Genomic DNA, 18,533 nt, shown 5'->3' with positions numbered 1-18,533 from the left:
TATATGACAGGGTAAGCACTAGGGGGCTGCTTAAAAGGAAATCTTTCACCATTTCCTCCTATAATTGTGCTCTTTGCATGAAAACTGTGAGGAAAGTATTCTTCATCTTTTTTGGGACTGCTCATTTGCTTAGCGCTGTTGGTTTTCAATTGCCCCTGCAAAACAGAGAGGAATTTCCTTTTATGATGAAGTGTTACTTCCTCACCAAACTCTGCCCAAGAAAATTGCCATGGACGTCATAATTTTGGGTTGTTGGAATATCTGGATGCAAAGGAATGGAGTCTTGTTTAGAAATGAAGTATCAAGTACCAGGTCCTGGAAGTTCAAACTGAAACAAGATCTCTTGCTGGTTAGGCACAGAACACAGGCAAAGAATCTTGATGCTCTGGACCAGTGGATTGGTTCTCTGGCTTAAGTTACAGTTTATGAATCTTTTCTTAGTTACAAAAAACTGGCATTGGTTAGTTGCAGAATTCATTTCTGCTTGTAACTGTCTGTAAATATTTTGTTTAATTAATGGAAAATATACCGTAAAACAATTGTTCTACGGTCCAGGCTTCAAAAAATATATTCATTTGTGGGGTAATTTCTTCCAACTTGGAGCCTGATAATATATTTATACAAAAGTAACAATTGAAGTTAAATAAGGAGATATATACTAACACACATGTTAGAAATATCCAATATTTCTCCCGCAAAAAAAAAGAAATATCCAATATTTACGAGCGGTAAGAGTGAGAAAAAGAACCAAAGTGTATTGACACACAATTACTAATGGCCAAAAAAAAAAACACTCAAAGTTTAGACTCTTTGGTCGTGGAGTAAAGTTCGGGGATTAATATTCAAAAGTTCAATTAAATCTGATCCAAGTCCTTGTTAGACATTAATTGTGTCGTTGTAGGGCAAAAAGCTCAGTGATTTCATAACAGAGTTTCTAGCACAGAGCACATCCATTGGTTCTTCTTCTAGTTTGGTAGTAACTAACAGTATCTTATAGCTTGACACTATAGTAACAATAACTTCACCTTATTGAATTTATTCTTCAGCCGGTTACTCCAAAAGTCCGAACGATGGAGAGAGATAGGCAATATATTTGAAAACTCTTCTCATGCCTAGCATCTCTAGGTTCTTTTTAGTCCTCATACATGGGATTGTTGTAGGCCTTATTGAATTCATATTCCATCCACTTCGAAAGTTTGAACGGACGAAGAGAAGTGGGCAATATTTTTCAACACACAACTAAAAACTCGGAGATTCACAATTCTACATATTGCTCTTCTTGAACATCCCCAAAAATCAGACTACCACTTTTTTTTTTGTCCTTTTAGTGTTTCCGCCAAAGAGTGGAGAGAACCGAGTAAGAGCTACTCCCTTAAGTTTAAAGGACCAGGCTGTCAAAACTCGCTGGCCAAGGAAAAGGCGAGTCAGTTATTTGTTTTGGATCTGACCTATTAAGGGCATGTACAATGCTTGATAAGACAGTCTTATCTTAAGTCTTGCATGTAATTTAGAGATGGAAAAAAAGTATGTATACAATGGGTTATATCTTAGCCTTATCTTCAATAACTAGTTATTCCTTAAAACATGGCGAGACAAATTGTGCTAAGAGATCATCTCTTAAATAAGAGAAGACAAACCTATTCTTATGATTTCTCTTTCCTCCACCTCAACATTTATCCTATGTGGCACTCCTAAGATAGCACCACTGTACATGCCCTTAGCACGCTTGGATTACTTGGCATTGATTAGCAAAAAATCTCAGGACTATTGGCTAGTCCTATTAGCATGCTAGGATTATATGTATGCAACTGTTGGTCCTATCAGCGGATGGAGAAACAACTGAACAAACATGGCTTAGTTGCAGCGCTAATACTTCTCTCGCTTTCCCCACACACAAAAAACTTCTCTCGCTTGCTCAATGTCATATAAAACCAAACGGAGGGAGTACCTGAGAAGAATGTGTTGCACATCACACACACACAGGGACCCAATATGGTACCATTTGGCCATTTTTTCCTCCACGTGTTCATTCTAGGGTCCTTTGTGTGACCTAGTTTGATCCCAACAGGAAGATGTAGTCCACTTTAAGGAGGGTGTACCGAAGCACCGATTGTTTTGTACATGGTAAAATTATTAGAATCGTGACAAAAAAGTGATTTTCAGAGGGTAAATGATCTCGTTGCCTGATCGATCAATGTCTACCATGCAGAAGGCAGTACGATCACCTACGGTCTTGTGGAGCCCAATTCAAAACTCAGGTTTCATTTTACAATATTGTCACGGCTTCATAACCATTCATGATACATCTCGTTTGATCATCACTCTCTCCACGACCCCCCCCCCCCCCCCCTCTCTCTATATCTAACTATCTTTGTCCACATAGCCATGCAAATACTCCCTTCCACAAGGTTGTTGTACCAAGGACTGTCCTTCTATCTCCGCCTTCTCCTCCACGTGAGTTGTCCCCCTTCTATCATTCCCTCTCCCCTCGTGCGGCTTAGATAAATGTTCCTGAGCTCGCTGCCATGATGACCTCGTTGTGGAACTCGAGTTAGAGACCGAAACATGGGTTCTCCAAACTGCCGGGCTCAAGGAGGACTCGATCGGGACATATTTGTCCCCAGTGAGCCCAAAGCGGTGATATTAGTGCTTGGTGAAATGTTAGCTATTTTGGGAATATCATGTTACATACTAGGTTGCTTTGATGTGTTGTGAGCTCATATAAGTTTTACCGCATACAAAAGGGTGACGTGTTGCGTTATGAATGTCCATTTCCAAGGGTGGAACGGATGTTGTAGATGTGTTTCTTTGTTATATCTTTCTTATGTTATTTTCCAACATTTAATGCGTAGGTTTCCACCCAATAGCGATTATTTTGTTGTAACGAATGTGATATGTTGCACATAAGTATTTTATAATTGCGCGCGCATTTCAAATGTTGCAACCCATTTCAAATGTTACAACGTTGTTGTGTATCCATGAAAAAATTGCTTACGATTTCCATGTTGCGGTGATGGAACTGTCCAAAACTTTTTGACTGATGCTAAAATAGGCCGACTTTCCTTCACATCACTTGATTTTTTTTTCAATAAAAGGATGTTTTTGTTGACTTATACACATCCAACACTAAAACACACACACACACACACACACACACACACACACAAAGGATCAAGAGGAAAACCATACAAGACTGAAGTTATGCTCAGGCTAAGGGACAAAAAGGGGGAAATTCCCAAATCAATGAAAGCAGTGATTGACGAAATATGACTGACCATTGGCACCAACCATATTTTGACAGTACAAGGATACGAGAAAGGTTCATCAAAAGCTATGAATTTAAAAAAATGATGCGCAAGCGGCACCGTCATTAGATCCGGCCGCCGAAGGATGTCATAATACTATGTCAGTAGTTGGGGGTGATCCGAAAGTACCTTATTACACCCGGGCTCAAATGCTTCTGTTGTGAACAGTAAAATAAAAAGAATTCTGAATTCTTTTGGCATATTTTAAGAAAAAATTTGTTGTGCATGTAAAATTTCATCGTGAAATCACATTGGTGGAAGTCATGGCAAAAAAAGCAAAACTAGAGCTCCAAAATGCGTTTAAAAGTAACATTTTCATAGCATTGTTTTTTTTAGCATGCCTTCCACTAATGTGATTTTGTGGTGATTTTTTTGCATACACTCCAAACATTTCTTAAGTTTTGTAAAAAAAAATCAGTTTTTTTTTTAAATTTACTGTTCACCGAGGAGCATTTGAGCCCGGGGGTAGAAACTCCATGTCCGGGGGTAATCGTCCTAACTAAGAAATGCATGTGACAGTTAACATACAGAGATTTCCGAACTGGCATACACCACGAAGCGCATTGAACCTACGTTGTTGTTTCGGCGATAAGTCGTCTTTCTGCTGTCATTGTCGGTGTTATAAATCGTTGCATATTACTATCTGTCTCGGCAACGCGCGACCCGAGTCAGTTTCAATAGGGCCACGCTGCTGCATGCTAGGCGCGCATGGCAGTTCAAGTCCACATCCATCGGCCAGGCTGCTCCAGTGTCATATTGGGGCTCCGTGTTTGTTTCTGTTGCCCCTCGTTAGCATTCTACTACGCCTAATCTTACCAGAGTGACACATTTCCTTAATCAGTGAAATGGGACAAGTCTTTTGTCTCCATTTCAGAAAACTTGTTTTAAAAAGGAAATGAATTTAGAGAAATGGACAATGTGGACATGATGCGACGAGGTTGGATTCTGGCAAAGCGTGCGAGTGCATGAGAGAAAGGAGAGGAAGCTTCGGGGCCAACAAGGGAGAGGAGCGTGAGGAAAAAGAGAAAGCATTGGTTCGTGTCCAGGCCTGCTACTATAACTGTAGCATATCTTTCTCTCGGATCCAACGCCCACGGAAAAGAGAAAAGGTGAAGGCCCCGATGCGTCCGTCGAGCATACAAGAAGGCCTTTACTAGCATAGCATAGCATGACCCTCCGCCCTGTTTGGATCATGGGATTAGAGCTAGTTTGGGTTAGTTGGGGCTCAAATAACCCAAAAATATTCAAATAGGAAGGGTTGGAGTGGGTTAGTTCCATCTAACCCAACTATCCCGGTGAAGAGGTGCTCATTTGGGTTAGAATGGGTTAGAAAATAACTTTAACTCTAACTGTGTTAGAGTATCCAAACAGGGCCGAGACCGCGATCGAATCCGATGGATGGGGAGGTGACTTGCGCTCGGAAGTTTACCACCGCCAGCCAGACGAGGCCGGAGCTTTTAGTTGGCGTGGGGCCGGCCTTCCCTTGCCGGAGGAGCACGAACGAACGAACGAACCATGGAACAATCCACCCTCGCATCGCATGTGCTCGTGGGCAGGGCATATTTAGCGGTCATGTGCGCGTTGGGTATCTACTACCACTGCTGTCCAAGCCCAAGTCCACTGCCCTTTAAACAAAGGGACGTTGCGTCGCGCGCACTGTCTATCTACCACGACCGCTTTGCCACACTTCTCAGTGGTCGCTAGCTTGTGTTTTACTCGCTGCGTACGTACCCTCCACATGCGCCTATTGATTCCTTGCTTGCCCGCCCTCCTTAATTTCTTCTATGCATGCATGCATGCGCGCCACCTTGCGATCGACGAATCTTCTTCGTGTGCGCCTCCATCCATCCAGCCAGCCAACCTAGCTACAAAACGTTGGTCCAGGCCAGGCCAGGGGAGCCCAGGATGATGGATCCACGCGCTGGCAGCGAGATGGTCGGTCATTCCCAGCTCGCGCGCAGCTCCGTCGGTCATTCGCAGAGGAACCGGTCCATCATGTTTCTCGCTTTCTTCCAACGACCAGGAAAGGTCTGAGTGCAATTTTTACGTTCTTTGCAACTCGTGGCCCTCGATTTGTTTTGTTTTTCAGAGAGAGACCTATGGTTTCCTCGGTCTAAAACTTGTTGAATTCCCCTTTCTTTGGGGCCAGTTTTCTTCAAACTGAAACAAGTCGTTCGAAAATAGTAGTAATTTTCTTTGAAATTAAGGTAAAGCCAGGTTGATGCTCCTCGAGAGTGCAGAGCTACCGCAGGCCCTTGTGATCGGAGATAAATTTACTAGTGCTGTGAGATCCGGCACGTGTATGGACCGTATCACGGATATGAACTTGAGTACATCTATATAACATTTTCATGGGGGTCTACGTCTTGATCTCATGACCTAATCAAAATGGTTTTTTTATTTGCGAGAAAGTAATCAAAGATGTTGGCATGATTGTACCGCCATGACCAAGATAAAGATATGCGAGCACTACCAAACTGGTGTTCAAGGTGTGTTGTCACAATTTTGTGCATTAACGCCGCTAGCTAGTAGTACTATGTTTTAAATTCCTTGGACTTGTGAACAACTGAAAATAGATTTACCAACAAGCAATGCTAGACATGTTACAATTAATATGGTCTGCATCATATCATCTTCAAATACTATGACAAACATTCATAGTAGCCACGATTATCATCTATTGATCATATATAAATATAATAAGAGTACATAATACTTTTGTCGGAGGACTAAAAAGGGAATCCCTTATCCGGCTATTATACTAATTATTATTACATAGTCAACCTAGGTACTCCTAAAACTAGGTAGTACAAGAAAGCAATTACTTTGTTAAAAATGAATTTAGTTTTTTATAACCATATTAGAAGACTTTGTTAGAAGGGAGAGAGGGATTGGTGGAATAGTTCGTTGTATTGCTTGAGCCTCGTGCGCATATATATAGGAGTACAAAGACCAACTTGGAGTACAAGACAAGGCAGGACCAAATCCTAGTCTATCCTATACTTCCTAATAATCCTTATACTCAACATCCCCCCGCGATCACAACGGTAGCGACGCAGATGGTGAGACTGGAGAAGAATCCGAAGGCAAGCTGACGGACACCCCCCACAGTCGTAACGGTCGACGCATCGCGGAGTCGTGGCTGGAGTGGCAACCGACGAGGTTGCTCAAGCAAGGCGGTAGCCCTTTGTGCCGTTTGTCGATGTAGCCGAGAACGTACGTGGTGGAGCCGTGGTCGAGGTAGCAGTGCCAAGAATGTCGTGGTCGATGTCGAGTCGGGGTAGCCGGTGTCGAGGAAGTCGCCTTGGAGTCGCGGGCACAAGGGGGCGCCGAGTTAGCATGGGCACAGTGGTGTCGAAGTAGTGGTGCGCCGGGAAGAAGATGTTGTTGATGACGCGTCGCGGCGGGTTTGTCAAGCCCGGGAACACATCATAGACGAAGGCACGCGTCGGTGTTGCCAGCACCGGGCATGCGTAGGCGGACGAATGCGAAGTTGACGAAGTGCCGCACTAGGCTTGCCAGGCCCGAGGACACGTCGTGGACGAAGGCACGCGGTGGTGTTGCCAGCACCGGACATGCATAGACTGGGACCTGCATGAGCTGTACGCCATGTCGAAGAGGTCGGAGAGGCCAGCAGAGAATGACTCGACGACGGTTACGGCGCCAATCGGCGCGGGGCCAATGTCGCCCGCGGTTGTCGGAGTAGATGAAGCGGTCGGGGTAGATGACGGCGACGCTGGCGACGAGCTGGTGCTGGAGGAAGACGAAGGGGGTGGACGGGCGGCGGCGGCCAAAGAAGAGCGGCGGCTAGGTTAGGAGTGCGGCGGCGGTGCTCGAAGTAGGCGAAGAACCCTGACAACGTGACGAAGACCGACGCGGACGGTGGCGTTCCCGCGCCAAGAGAGACGGCGCGGTGCATACCATAGGAGGTCGACGCGCGGTGACGGCACAGTGAACCGCGGGCCGCGGCGCTACGGCCCAAAGGGGCGATGCAGTGGCGACTTGCAGGTCGAGGCGATGGCGGGAAAACCTCGGGGCGGCAGCGGCAGGGACCGCGGGCCGTGACGCGACAGCCAAAAGGGGCGGCGCGGCGGAGGAGCGCGGGTCGGTGCAACTGCGGGGACGGCGGCGTGGACCGCGTGCCACGCTCGCTACGGCCCGACGGGGCGACGCAGCGGCGACGCGAGGGTGTGCTGCCACGGGGACGACCTGGAGCGGACGGCCTCGGGGCGGTGGTGGACCGCGGGCCGCGGCATTATGGCCCGAAGGGGCGACGCAGCGGTGACGCGGGTCGGTGCAGTCGGGAGAAGAACCACGGGGCGGCGGCGCTGCGGCCCGACGGGGCGACGCAGCGGCAGCCTGTTGCTCGATCGGTAGAGGGGCGCGCTGAACTCGGGACGGTCTTCACGGGGCCTGCAGAGGCGCGCGCAACCGACGGGCCAGTTCGGTCACACGGCGTAGATGAGGCGGATCGCGGCAGCTGGCGGGTGATCAATCCGATCGCGCGCGAGGTCGGGGACGCCGCTCGGTGGAGGCGCGGTGGCGGTGGAGTCCGAGATGAAGCCGGCGACGGCGGGCGGCTATGATTGGCCGCAGCATGGCGCGTTGCCGCCGGGTCGGGGTGATGCAGGAGTCCCGATCGGAGCAAGGCGATGACGGCAGGCGTAGATCGACGGACGGGCCGGCGCGCGAACGGCGGCGGTGAAGGGCCGCCGCATGACGTGAGGCTGTCTGGTCGGGGCGACCGGCGGGCAATGGTGCGGACGACGCGCGAGGCCGCCGAGTTGGGGTGACCGACGGGCAGACGCGCGAACGACGCACGAGGCCGCCGGGTCGGTGAAGAAACCGACCGATCGTGCCGGTGTTGGAGTAGAGGCGCACGGGGTCGACAGCGGCGGTGGGCGACGCAAACCGGTCACATAGATCGAAAAACCAAAAAGTAGACACCGATCAAAACTACCGGCAAGAGAGAGAAAACCCGGATCAAGGGATCGAAAAAAAAACTCTCTAGGGCAGCCGGCCAACACGGCCGGCGGACGAACCCTAGGTACGGGCGGCGTGGCCCCCGGCGGCGGTCATGGAGGCCGACCGCGCCGAGGGCGGCACGCGGGTGTGGAAACGACGGCGGCTAGGGTTTAGAACCCGGAAACTGATACCATGTTAGAAGGGAGAGAGAGATTGGTGGAATATTTCGTTGTATTGCTTGAGCCTCGTGGGCATATATATAGAAGTACAAAGACCAACTTAAAATATAAAACAAGGCAGGACCAAATCCTAATTTATTCTATACTTCCTAATAATTCTTATACTCAACAGAATTAACACATATAAGTGCGACGGGAATCAATCATGGGTTGGATAGTTATGCGGATAGTTGTACTCTTAAACATCCACTAGGATATAATCGCTCATTGAAGGCGGTTTTGATACGTACCCCTGGTGGTTCTTCATTCTGCCTCAAAGTCTTGTCGCTAATACTCAAAACATTAAAGGTGCTGCCAAATCGCCTGCAATGATATCACACTATAAACAGTTTTTACAGACAAACCGCTTGCAATTTTAGGATGACCAGAGGCAGTTACCAATACACTAGCATCACATGTGGTTTCCTTAACAGAACCGCGTGCATCTCCATTTCTATTTATGCCATCAGTTATGTCCCATTACTCAGTTTTGTCATTAGGATTTTCAACTGCTTAAAAATGCCATGTATCCGTGAGATGCTTGCTCAAAATACCATTAGATATCTCAAAAATGCCATTGTTCCATTAGATGTTTGCTCAAAAATGTCATTAGACATTGTTATTTTCACGTCAAACCCGTTTGACCATGTTATATGGCAAAAATAAATCTAGACCCACATGTCAATTCTCTCTATCTCACAATGATAAGCGTGGCCCCACTTGTCAGGAGTAAGCAAGCGAATAGTAACACTGTTGGGATCAAGTGGGCCCCACACTTGATTGTAGTGAGATAGAGGGAGAGCTGGCATGTTGGTCCATAGGTATTTATTTATGTCATTATAACATGGCAAAAGAGATTTGAGATCACAATAATGGTGTCCAATGGCATTTTTGAGCCTGTGTCTAACAAAGTGATGGCACTTTTGAGCAGTTGAAAATCCTAGTGGCAAAACTGATTAGTGGGACACAACTGGTGTCATAAATGATAAAAAAAAACCCTTCTATTTTGGTGGATTTATTTTTTATTTTATTTTATTCTATTACAACAGCATTCAAAATACACATTCACAGCATTTTGTAATGCACATCCACATTCATCTCATAATTGCATGTCTAAGGGAAAAATTAGCACTTAAGTACAAATATCCCTACCTCTCTCTCCAATACTTTTTGTTTTGCGAAAGTTTTCACATGTCAAACGATGGAGGCTTTAACAAAAGTTTGTAATGCACTATATCCATAAGATATAAGAATTAACACACAATGCTAATTTCCCCCTTATTTGAACATATTTGAATCCAAACATTACCCCCTTCGGTTTTAAATACAAGGCCACTATAAAAAAGATAATATGCATCTATACAAGGCCACTCTTCTCCAGAATAATTGATTAAAGTTTTGCCTCGTACGATGATGTTAATAGGGTGCAATATTTGCATCAATAAACATCATCGTACGAGGCAAAATTTACTATACTAAATTATTATTACATACTCAACCCACTCCGGCGCCGCGCATTGACGCACCCGGACGCCTCGCCTCATCGGAATCCGCTATATAAAGGCGGCCACACCCGACTAATTCTGCACCACAACACAAGCCCCTCCCCATGCTCTTTCCTTACACTGCATCCGCCATGACTGCAGCCGGCAAAGCTCTGTGGGAGAGCCTTTCCACGGAGATGAAGCATGTTGGGGATCGTTGCAGAAATTAAAAAAAATTCTTACGCTCACCAAGATGCATCTATGGAGTATACTAGCAACGAGGGGAAAGGAGTGCATCTACATACCCTTGTAGATTGCGAGCGGAAGCATTCCAATGAACGTGGATGACGGAGTCGTACTCGCCGTGATCCAAATCACCGATGACCGAGTGCCGAACGGACGGCACCTCCGCGTTCAACACACGTACGGTGCAGCGACGTCTCCTCCTTCTTGATCCAGCAAGGGGGAAGGAGAGGTTGATGGAGATCCAGCAGCACGACGGCGTGGTGGTGGATGTAGCGGGTCTCGGCAGGGCTTCGCCGAGCTTCTGCGAGAGGGAGAGGTGTTGCAGGGGAGGAGGGAGGCGCCCAAGGCTGTGTGATCTGGCTGCCCTCCCTCCCCCCTTTATATAGGCCCCCTGGGAGGGGGGGGCGCCGGCCAAACCCATCTAGGGTGGGGGGGCGGCGGCCAAGGGGGTGCCTTGCCCCCCAAGGCAAGTGGGAAGCCCCCCCCACCCTAGGGTTTGCAACCCTAGGCGCATGGGGGGAGGCCCATGGGGGGCGCCCAGCCCACTAGGGGCTGGTTCCCTTCCCACTTCAGCCCACGGGGCCCTCCGGGATAGGTGGCCCCACCCGGTGGACCCTCGAGACCCTTCCGGTGGTCCCGGTACAATACCGGTAACCCCCGAAACTTTCCCGGTGGCCGAAACTTGACTTCCTATATATAATTCTTCACATCCGGACCATTCCGGAACTCCTCGTGACGTCCGGGATCTCATCCGGGACTCCGAACAACTTTCGGGTTTCCGCATACACATATCTCTACAACCCTAGCGTCACCGAACCTTAAGTGTGTAGACCCTACGGGTTCGGGAGACATGCAGACATGGCCGAGATGCCTCTCCGGTCAATAACCAATAGCGGGATCTGGATACCCATGTTGGCTCCCACATGTTCCACGATGATCTCATCGGATGAACCACGATGTCGAGGATTCAATCAATCCCGTATACAATTCCCTTTGTTAATCGGTATGTTACTTGCCCGAGATTCGATCGTCGGTATCCCAATACCTTGTTCAATCTCGTTACCGGCAAGTCTCTTTACTCGTACCGCAATGCATGATCCCGTGACTAACGCCTTAGTCACATTGAGCTCATTATGATGATGCATTACCGAGTGGGCCCAGAGATACCTCTCCGTCACACGGAGTGACAAATCCCAGTCTCGATCCGTGCCAACCCAACAGACACTTTTGGAGATACCCGTAGTGCACCTTTATAGTCATCCAGTTACGTTGTGACGTTTGGCACACCCAAAGCACTCCTACGGTATCCGGGAGTTGCACGATCTCATGGTCTAAGGAAAAGATACTTGACACTGGAAAAAGCTCTAGCAAACGAAACTACACGATCTTTTATGCTATGCTTAGGATTGGGTCCTGTCCATCACATCATTCTCCTAATGATGTGATCCCGTTATCAATGACATCCAATGTCCATAGTAAGGAAACCATGACTATCTGTTGATCAACGAGCTAGTCAACTAGAGGCTTACTAGGGACACGTTGTGGTCTATGTATTCACACATGTATTGCGATTTCCGGATAATACAATTATAGCATGAACAATAGACGATTATCATGAACAAAGAAATATAATAATAACCATTTATTATTGCCTCTAGGGCATATTTCCAACAGTCTCCCACTTGCACTAGAGTCAATAATCTAGTTACATTGTGATGAATCGAACACCCATTGCGTCCTGGTGTTGATCATGTTTTGCTCTTGGGAGAGGTTTAGTTAACGGATCTGCTACATTCAGGTCCGTATGTACTGTACAAATATCTATGTCTCCATTTTGAACACTTTCACGAATGGAGTTGAAGCGGCGCTTGATATGCCTGGTCTTCCTGTGAAACCTGGGCTCCTTCGCAAGGGCAATAGCTCCAGTGTTGTCACAAAAGAGAGTCATTGGGCCCGACGCATTGGGAATCACCCCTAGGTCGGTAATGAACTCCTTCATCCAGACTGCTTCCTGTGCTGCCTCCGAGGCCGCCATGTACTCCGCTTCACATGTAGATCCCGCCACGACGCTTTGCTTGCAACTGCACCAGCTTACTGCTCCTCCATTTAAAATATACACGTATCCGGTTTGTGACTTCGAGTCATCCAGATCTGTGTCGAAGCTAGCGTCGACGTAACCCTTTACGACGAGCTCTTCGTCACCTCCATAAACGAGAAACATATCCTTAGTCATCTTCAGGTACTTCAGGATATTCTTGACCGCTGTCCAGTGTTCCATGCCGGGATTACTTTGGTACCTTCCTACCAAACTTACGGCAAGGTTTACATCAGGTCTGGTACACAACATGGCATACATAATGGACCCTATGGCCGAGGCATAGGGGATGACACTCATCTTTTCTCTATCTTCTGCCGTGGTCGGACATTGAGCCGTGCTCAACTGCACACCTTGCAATACAGGCAAGAACCCCTTCTTGGACTGATCCATATTGAACTTCTTCAATATCTTGTCAAGGTATGTACTCTGTGAAAGACCAATGAGGCGTCTTGATCTATCTCTATAGATCTTGATGCCTAATATATAAGCAGCTTCTCCAAGGTCCTTCATTGAAAAACACTTATTCAAATAGGCCTTTATACTTTTCAAGAATTCTATATCATTTCCCATCAATAGTATGTCATCCACATACAATATGAGAAATGCTACAGAGCTCCCACTCACTTTCTTGTAAACACAGGCTTCTCCATAAGTCTGTGTAAACCCAAACGCTTTGATCATCTCATCAAAGCGAATGTTCCAACTCCGAGATTCTTGCACCAGCCCATAGATTGAGCGCTGGAGCTTGCATACTTTGTTAGCATTCTTAGGATCGACAAAACCTTCCGGCTGCATCATATACAACTCTTCCTTAAGGAAGCCGTTAAGGAATGCCGTTTTGACGTCCATCTGCCATATCTCATAATCATAGTATGCGGCAATTGCTAACATGATTCGGACGGACTTCAGCTTCGCTACGGGTGAGAAAGTCTCATCGTAGACAACCCCTTGAACTTGTCGATAACCCTTAGCGACAAGTCGAGCCTTATAGATGGTCACATTACCATCCGCGTCTGTCTTCTTCTTAAAGATCCATTTGTTTTCTATGGCTCGCCGATCATCGGGCAAGTCAGTCAAAGTCCATACTTCGTTTTCATACATGGATCCTATCTCGGATTTCATGGCTTCTAGCCATTTGTCGAAATCCGGGCCCGCCATCGCTTCTTCATAGTTCGAAGGTTCACCATTGTCTAACAACATGATTTCCAGGACAGGGTTGCCGTACCATTCTGGTGCGGAACGTGTCCTTATGGACCTACGAAGTTCAGTGGCAACTTGATCCGAAGCTTCATGATCATCATCATTAACTTCCTCCCCAGTCGGTGTAGGCACCACAGGAACATCTTCCCGCGCTGCGCTACTTTCCGGTTCGGAAGGGGTGACTATCACCTCATCAAGTTCCACTTTCCTCCCACTCAATTCTTTCGAGAGAAACTCCTTCTCTAGAAAGGACCCGTTCTTGGCAACGAAGATCTTGCCTTCGGATCTGAGGTAGAAGGTATACCCAATAGTTTCCTTAGGGTATCCTATGAAGACGCATTTTTCCGACTTGGGTTCGAGCTTTTCAGGTTGAAGTTTCTTGACATAAGCATCGCATCCCCTAACTTTTAGAAACGACAGCTTAGGTTTCTTCCCAAACCATAATTCATACGGTGTCGTCTCAACGGATTTCGATGGAGCCCTATTTAAAGTGAATGCGGCAGTCTCTAAAGCATAGCCCCAAAATGAGAGCGGTAAATCGGTAAGAGACATCATAGACCGCACCATTCCAATAGAGTGTGATTACGACGTTCGGACACACCATTTCTCTGAGGTGTTCCAGGCGGCGTGAGTTGTGAAACTATTCCACATTTCCTTAAGTGTGTACCAAATTCGTGACTTAAATATTCTCCACCACGATCTGATCGTAAGAATTATATTTTCCTGTCACGTTGATTCTCGACCTCACTCTGAAATTCCTTGAACTTTTCAAATGTTTCAGACTTGTGTTTCATTAGGTAGACATACCCATATCTACTTAAGTCATCAGTGAGAGTGAGAACATAACGATATCCTCCGCGAGCCTCAACACTCATTGGACCGCACACATCGGTATGTATGATTTCCAATAAATTGGTTGCTCGCTCCATTGTTCCAGAGAACGGAGTCTTGGTCATCTTACCCATGAGGCATGGTTCGCACGTGTCAAATGATTCGTAATCAAGAGACTCCAAAAGTCCATCTGCATGGAGCTTCTTCATGCGCTTGACACCAATGTGACCAAGGCGGCAGTGCCACAAGTATGTGGGACTATCGTTATCAACTTTACATCTTTTGGTATTCACACTATGAACATGTGTAACATCACGTTCGAGATTCATTAAAAATAAACCATTGACCAGCGGGGCATGACCATAAAACATATCTCTCAAATAAATAGAACAACCATTATTCTCGGATTTAAATGAGTAGCCATCTCGAATTAAACGAGATCCAGATACAATGTTCATGCTCAAAGCTGGCACTAAATAACAATTATTGAGGTTCAAAACTAATCCCGTGGGTAGATGCAGAGGTAGCGTGCCGACGGCGATCACATCGACCTTGGAACCATTCCGACGCGCATCGTCACCTCGTCCTTTGCCAGTCTCCGTTTATTCCGCAGTTCCTGTTTTGAGTTACAAATATGAGCAACCGCACCGGTATCAAATACCCAGGAGCTACTACGAGTACTGGTAAGGTACACATCAATTACATGTATATCACATATACCTTTGGTGTTGCCGGCCTTCTTTTCCGCTAAGTATTTGGGGCAGTTCCGCTTCCAGTGACCACTTCCCTTCCAATAAAAGCACTCAGTTTCAGGCTTGGGTCCATTCTTTGACTTCTTCTCAGTAACTGGTTTACCGGGCGCGGCAACTCCCTTGCCGTCCTTCTTGAAGTTCTTCTTACCCTTGCCTTTCTTGAACTTAGTGGTTTTATTCACCATCAACACTTGATGTTCCTTTTTGATCTCCACCTCCGTTGATTTCAGCATTGAATATACCTCAGGAATGGTCTTTTCCATCCCCTGCATATCGAAGTTCATCACAAAGCTCTTGTAGCTCAGTGGAAGCGACTGAAGGATTCTGTCAATGACCACGTCATACGGGAGATTAACTCCCAGCTGAGTCAAGCGGTTGTGTAACCCAGACATTTTGAGTATGTGTTCACTGATAGAACTATTTTCCTCCATCTTACAACTGAAGAACTTGTCGGAGACTTCATATCTCTCGACCCGGGCATGAGCTTGGAAAACCATTTTCAGCTCTTCGAACATCTCATATGCTCCGTGTTGCTCAAAACGCTTTTGGAGCCCCGGTTCTAAGCTGTAAAGCATGCCGCACTGAACGAGGGAGTAATCATCAGCACGCTGCTACAAAGCGTTCGTAACGTCTTGGTTCTCTGGGATGGGTGCGTCACCTAGCGGTGCTTCTAGGACATAATCTTTCTTGGCAGCTATGAGGATGATCCTCAGGTTCCGGACCCAGTCCGTATAGTTGCTGCCATCATCTTTCAGCTTGGTTTTCTCTAGGAACGCGTTGAAGTTGAGGGCAACATTAGCATGGGCCATTTGATCTACAAGACATATTGTAAAGATTTTAGACTAAGTTCATGATAATTAAGTTCATCTAATCAAATTATTCAATGAACTCCCACTCAGATAGACATCCCTCTAGTCATCTAAGTGAAACATGATCCGAGTCAACTAGGCCGTGTCCGATCATCACGTGAGACGGACTAGTCAACATCGGTGAACATCTTCATGTTGATCGTATCTTCTATACGACTCATGCTCGACCTTTCGGTCTTCCGTGTTCCGAGGCCATGTCTGTACATGCTAGGCTCGTCAAGTCAACCTAAGTGTATTGCGTGTGTAAATCTGGATTACACCCGTTGTATTCGAACGTTAGAATCTATCACACCCGATCATCACGTGGTGCTTCGAAACAACGAACTTTCGCAACGGTGCACAGTTAGGGGGAACACTTTCTTGAAATTATTGCGAGGGATCATCTTATTTAAGCTACCGTCGTTCTAAGCAAATAAGATGTAAAACATGATAAACATCACATGCAATCAAATAGTGACATGATATGGCCAATATCATTTTGCTCTTTTTGATCTCCATCTTCGAGGCGCCATGATCATCGTCGTCACCGGCATGACACCATGATCTCCACCATCATGATCTCCATCATCGTGTCTTCATGAAGTTGTCTCGTCATTTATTACTTCTACTACTATGGCTAATGGTTTAGCAATAAAGTAAAGTAATTTACATGACGTTATATGTTGACACGCAGGTCATAAATAAATTATGACAACTCCTATGGCTCCTGCCGGTTGTCATGCTCATCGACATGCAAGTCGTGATTCCTATTACAAGAACATGATCAATCTCATACATCACATATATCATTCATCACATCCTTTTGGCCATATCACATCACACGACATATGCTGCAAAAACAAGTTAGACGTCCTCTAATTGTTGTTGCAAGTTTTTACGAGGCTGCTATAGGTTTCTTAGCAAGAACGTTTCTTACCTACGCCAAAACCACAACGTGATATGCCAATTTCTATTTACCCTTCATAAGGACCCTTTTCATCGAATCCGATCCGACTAAAGTGGGAGAGACAGACACCCGCTAGCCACCTTATGCAACTAGTGCATGTCAGTCGGTGGAACCTGTCTCACGTAAGCGTACGTGTAAGGTTGGTCTGGGCCGCTTCATCCCACGATGCCGCCGAAACAAGATAAGACTAGTAGTGGCAAGAAAATTGACAACATCTACGCCCACAACAAGTTTGTGTTCTACTCGTGCATAGAAACTACGCATAGACCTGGCTCATGATGCCACTGTTGGGGATCGTTGCAGAAATTAAAAAAATTCTTACACTCACCAAGATGCATCTATGGAGTATACTAGCAACGAGGGGAAAGGAGTGCATCTACATACCTTTGTAGATCGCGAGCGGAAGCGTTCCAATGAACGTGGATGACGGAGTCGTACTCGTCGTGATCCAAATCACCGATGACCGAGTGCCGAACGGACGGCACCTCCGCGTTCAACACACGTACGGTGCAGCGACGTCTCCTCCTTCTTGATCCAGCAACGGGGAAGGAGAGGTTGATGGAGATCCAGCAGCACGACGGCGTGGTGATGGATGTAGCGGGTCTCGGCAGGGCTTCGCCGAGTTTCTGCGAGAGGGAGAGGTGTTGTAGGGGAGGAGGGAGGCGCCCAAGGCTGTGATCTGGCTGCCCTCCCTCCCCCCTTTATATAGGCCCCCTGGGAGGGGGGGCACCGGCCAAACCCATCTAGGGTGGGGGGGCGGCGGCCAAGGGGGTGCCTTGCCCCCCAAGGCAAGTGGGAAGCCCCCCCACCCTAGGGTTTGCAACCCTAGGTGCATGGGGGGAGGCCCATGGGGGGGCGCCCAGCCCACTAGGGGCTGGTTCCCTTCCCACTTCAGCCCACGGGGCCCTCCGGGATAGGTGGCCCCACCCGGTGGACCCCCGGGACCCTTCCGGTGGTCCCGGTACAATACCGGTAACCCCCGAAACTTTCCCGGTGGCCGAAACTTGACTTCCTATATATAATTCTTCACCTCCGGACCATTCCAGAACTCCTCGTGACGTCCGGGATCTCATCCGGGACTCCGAACAACTTTCGGGTTTCCGCATACACATATCTCTACAACCCTAGCGTCACCGAACCTTAAGTGTGTAGACCCTACGGGTTCGGGAGACATGCAGACATGACCGAGATGCCTCTCCGGTCAATAACCAACAGCGGGATCTGGATACCCATGTTGGCTCCCACATGTTCCACGATGATCTCATCGGATGAACCACGATGTCGAGGATTCAATCAATCCCGTATACAATTCCCTTTGTTAATCGGTATGTTACTTGCCCGAGATTCGATCGTCGGTATCCCAATACCTTGTTCAATCTCGTTACCGGCAAGTCTCTTTACTCACCGCAATGCATGATCCCGTGACTAACGCCTTAGTCACATTGAGCTCATTATGATGATGCATTACCGAGTGGGCCCAGAGATACCTCTTCGTCACACGGAGTGACAAATCCCAGTCTCGATCCGTGCCAACCCAACAGACACTTTCGGAGATACCCGTAGTGCACCTTTATAGTCACCCAGTTACGTTGTGACGTTTGGCACACCCAAAGCACTAC

The sequence above is a fragment of the Aegilops tauschii genome, chromosome 5, assembly GCF_002575655.3.
Source record: "Aegilops tauschii subsp. strangulata cultivar AL8/78 chromosome 5, Aet v6.0, whole genome shotgun sequence".
NCBI lineage: Eukaryota > Viridiplantae > Streptophyta > Magnoliopsida > Poales > Poaceae > Aegilops > Aegilops tauschii.
The sequence above is the reverse complement of the archived record's forward strand: the minus strand, read 5'-3'. Positions refer to the sequence as shown.